The sequence below is a fragment of the Choloepus didactylus genome, chromosome 16, assembly GCF_015220235.1.
Source record: "Choloepus didactylus isolate mChoDid1 chromosome 16, mChoDid1.pri, whole genome shotgun sequence".
Classification (NCBI taxonomy): domain Eukaryota; kingdom Metazoa; phylum Chordata; class Mammalia; order Pilosa; family Megalonychidae; genus Choloepus; species Choloepus didactylus.
This window is the reverse complement of record NC_051322.1, coordinates 31,663,338-31,668,225: the sequence shown is the minus strand read 5'-3', so window position 1 is coordinate 31,668,225 and position 4,888 is coordinate 31,663,338. Positions and strand designations below refer to the sequence as shown.

The 4,888-nt window shown below is 44.1% G+C and overlaps 1 pseudogene; it reads right to left on the bottom strand.

Annotated features, from left to right (window-relative positions):
• Window positions 1-235: 235 nt before the first annotated feature.
• LOC119511262 lies at window positions 236-4,263 on the bottom strand (annotated as a pseudogene).
• Window positions 4,264-4,888: the final 625 nt, after the last annotated feature.

The window sequence follows — 4,888 nt, the reverse complement described above, 5'->3', positions numbered from 1 at the left end:
AAAAATAAAATGTGTAATAATTTGCAAAAAAAAAAAAAAAGTGAACCCTCCCTTTATCCAGTGTATGGGCAGATGAGTAAGAAAATAAAGACAAAAAACATATAAATAATAGTGGGGAATAAGGGGTATGGGATGTTTTGGGGGTTCTTTTTAATTTTTATTTTTTTCTTTATTTTGGAGTAATGAGAATGCACAACTATATGATGATACTGTGAGCTACTGATTGTATACTTCGGATGGATTATATGGTATGTAAATATATTTTATAAAATTGCATTTAAAAAACAAACAACAAACAAACAACAAGAAGCCAAGTTTCACCTGTAAAAAAAGAAAAATGAGTGAAAACCCAGAAGCTGGAGTAGCTCTATGGGTCTGACACTTGAAAGTGATTTTGAAACCAAATGGAACACCTGTTTAGAAGGTCCCCCGCTGCCCCTGGCACTCACTTGGTAGCAGACCTCTGGAGGGAAGGATCCACTCGGATATATTCCTGCAGTAGTTCTGGCCCAAGATGGGGTTTGAACCACTCATCAAAGCCTGGGCTCTACAAACAGAGCCCACCTCACTGATGAAGTCAAGTCCAGCAGAGTTTGCCAAGACCTGGGCGGCCGTGGTTCTTTGTGATGACCTGGCAGGTGACAGGGCAGCTGGAGAAAGCAGACTGAAATTGACTGAGGTCCACAGATGACTTCTGGGAAAGACTGGGTGGCCTGGAAGGAGGAGGAGGAGTTGGAGATTTAAGAAAGCTGCTTGACTGTTGTGGAGTAAAACAGTTACCTGAAGAACTATTTCCTGAACTTGAGGGAAGTTTGATGGGTAGCAGTTGACGTTTCACTCCCTTCCCCAATACTGAAGACTGAAGCGACACATTCTCAGGCTGCTCTGTTTCTCTCTCTGGAGGAAGTCAACCCAGACTGGCCGAGTCCCTGGAGCTGTGCGACATCTTGACTGCATATTTGGCCTCGTTCTGTACTAATTCCTAGCATTGATTGACACCCCTTTCAGCATCAGTCTTTGATCCATGGTCTGTGGAGAAGTGGGACACAGACACCTGGTCACCTGGCTATCACCTTCACCTTCTCTGCGTGGCTGGGGTCTACCCTGGAAAGAGGATCACCAGGTGACTGTGTAGCGGTCAGCTTCACATTCAAATACATAATCAACTTCTACATCCTGGGCTGGCTAGCCTGGTGGTTTTGAGTCATCTGATTTGACAGACTTTTCCACTTTAGAATATTTCTCTACATTCATTTCAGAAGGTAGGGCCAAATCACAGGGACACCATTTCCACATATCTATGCAGGTTCCTGCTTCAGACATTTTGAGGTCATAATGTTGACCTGCTTTTCTTTCTTTTTTGTAAGAAATCAAGTAAACTTCGCTGAAGTGGAAGTAGACAATGAGATAGATCCCGTGGTCAATTCAGAGAGGACCTAGAATATTTCTTGAAACACTGTTTCATCAGGTGTATGTTTATCTTTCTCTGGAGCAGGCTGTTTGCAGCACAGTTCATGTTTATAGAAGGACCAAGATAGTGGTTTAGCTGTAGCTAAGATGAGTCAGCTCTCAAGCAAAAGTTTTTCTTCCTGGGTCCATTTATGGTCATCATTTGTTATCGAATGTGCATCACAGATTAAAGTCTGCATTGTTGGATGTAAGAGAATATCTTTAGTTTGGTAACCAGGAGATTTTATATTACTAGACTGCCTCTAGTCATGTATTTCTGATATGACACATCCACAATGAAAATTATTAGCCTGAAATTATTCTAGGAGAGCAACTGAAATAGGAGGTAGTTCTTCTGCATCCACGGATTCAAGCAATTCCCCTTTTTCATAAGGCAGTCAAACAGCCTCAGAATCTGATCCATTTTCCTCCAGACCATCAGAGAGTATCTCTCATTTCCTGGGTACAGGTTGGCCACTAAACATGACAATGTCTCTTGCATAACAAGCTTTTCTAACAATTTCACATTTCTTCTTAATTTCTTAACTTCAGGCTCTTTTTCACCTTCTTCAATATATGTCATAAAGTTTTTAACATACAGATTTTCTTCCACCCAATGAGTATGTCCTTCAGTAGGTTTCTGTCAGGCACTTTCAATAGCTTACACTGTACAATCCAGAATTCTGAAGCTTGTTGCCTTGTGATATAAAATAGAGGCCCACAAAGAAGGGAAACTGTATGAGTGTTGATGAAGTCCGGTGAAAACCACATCTTTAACATCAGTCTTATGGTCCCGTGCAGACCACCACTGCTATGGGGCTCACAGTGGTGCCGCTGGCTAGGCTGGAATGTGACGTGCCAGGCTTCCCTGCACAGCTGCCTGCCAAGTCCACTCAACTGGGAAAGAACAGTCCAACAAATGGTGCTGGGAAAACTGGATGTCCACATGCAAAAGAATGAAGGTGGACCCCTACCTCACACCATATACAAGAATTAACTCAAAGTGGATCAAAGACCTAAATATAAGAACCCAAACTATAAAACTCCTAGAAAAAAACACAGGGAAGTACCTTCAAGATCTTTGTGTTAGGCATTGGTTTCTTGGAATTTACATCAAAAGCAAGAGCAACAAAAGAAAAAAAATAGATAAATGGGACTTCATAAAAATAAAGGTAATGTGCATCAGAAGACTTCATCATGAACCTAAAGAATGGGAGAAAATACTTTAAAGCTACATATTCATCCAGAATATATAAAGGAACCCTACAAATCAACAACAAAAAGACAACCCGGTTAAAAATGGGCAAAACATTTAATAGACATTTCTTCAAAGAAGATACACAAATGGCCAAAAAGCACAGGAAAAGATGCCATTATGGAAACGCAAACTAAAGCCACAATGAGATACCATTTCACACCTACTAGAATGGCTACTATTAAAACAAAGGAAAATTAGCATTGGAGAGGATGTGGAGAAACAGGAACACTCATTCATCGCTGATGGGAATGAAAATGGTGCAGCAGCTGTGGAAAACAGTTTTAGTGGTTCCTCAGAAAGTTAAGTTAGAATTGCCATATGACCCTGAATCCCACTTCTAGGATACACCCCAAAGAACTGAAAGCAGGACTAGAACAGATAGATATTTTCACACTGACCTTCCCAGTGGCATTATTCACAATTGCCAAAAGATGGAAGCAGTCCAAGTGTCCATCAACCGATGAATGGATTAAAAAAATGTGGTATGAACATACAGTGGAATATTAGCCATAAAAAGGAATAAAGTTCTAATATATGGATGAACCTTGAAGACATCATGTTGAGTGAAATAAGCAAGACACAAAAAGACAAATGTATAATCTCACTGATATGAAATAATTAGAATAAACAAAATTCATGGGGTCATAAACTAGAATCCAGGTTTCCAGGGGCTGGGGTGGGGGTAGGGAATGGGGAGTTAATGCCTGATTGGTGCAGAGTTTCTGTTTGGGGGTGACGGAAAAGTTTTGGTAATGGATGGTGGTAATGGTAGTGTGACATTGTGAATGTAGTTTACACCACTGAAGTACATATTTGAATGTGGTTGAAAAAAGAAATTTTAGGTTGCATACATGTTATTCGAATAAAAATTAAAAAAAAGAAAATCCATAGGACTGTACAACACAGTGAATCCTAATGTAAACTATGGACTATAGTTAATCGTATAATTAAAATAATGTTTCATCATTTGTAACAAAGATACCACACTAACTTGAAGTGTTAAAAATAGGGAAGACTGGGTGTGTGAAGGGGTATATGGGAGCTCTGTATTTTTTGCATATTATTTCTGTAAACCTACAACTTCTGCAATTAAAAAAAAAAAGAATCCCAGCCACCTCTCCAGAGGCTGTAGTAGAAATAGCCACCAAAGGTGTCCAGACACACACACACACACACACACACACTCAAATATGTCATCCATTAAAATTCCAGTTTTACAAACTTGTTCTAAAATTGCCCGAAGGACATGGGAAACAGCCCTGCTTTGATGATGTGTGCACTTGGAGTGCACGCTTCAGCCAACCTCTGCTTTCCTGGTCCCTGGGCTGAAGGTGAAGCTGGTCAGGGGCTCCTGCTCTCTGGGGCATGGGGCTGTTTGGAGGTGTCAGCCTTGCTCTGCCAGTGCCTGTCTCGGGAAGGGGCTTGCACTGGGGTGAGGGTTAGTGGGGTTGTGGGAAGTCTTTGTGGTCAGGTCACGTGGTGGGATAGATCCCCCTACTTAGGGCCCTCCTTCCAAGGGCGTCCCCTGTTCCCCCACCCCACCACCCCTACCCCATGCCTGGAGCACTGACGGCTGGCTAGCCTGGGTAGAGAAACACCTTTCCCAACAGAAAGTAGGAGGCCTTCCTGGAGGTAGCTGCATTTAAACTGGGTCAAAGGGCTGAGTCCTCCTCAGGGGCAGCGTGGGCACGAGCTCTGCCCCGGCCATGTGTAGCGCTCCTTCTTTCCCTCCTGCCCCCTTCACAAGGCCCCACCATGCCAGATTGTGGGCAGAGATTTTAGGGGCTCAGGTGCCCCCCCCCAACCCCCTTATCTCTTCAACACATCACCATGCATCAGGGAAACTCCCTCTCTGAGGTGGTTACCCAGTGAGCCCAGGTCAGAGCCAGCATTCCTGGCAGCCTCCTGGCAGCAGCTGCTACCACTGGCCCCTCACCTGCGGCTGAGCCCCCGTGGCCCTGCACCTCATGTCCTTCCTGGGAGCAGCAGCCCTGTTTGCAGACTGGGGAGCTGAGGCTGAGAGGCCTGAGCTGTGCCCGGCGGTGCGGATACCCACTGCAGCTCTGGAGCCAGGAGGACCCCCTACCCTGCCCCAGCACTAGTGGCAGCCACATGCACTGGGGGGGGTGGGGGGTAATCAGCTTCCTGCCCTTTGGCACCATGGACCCCATCACCCCACCA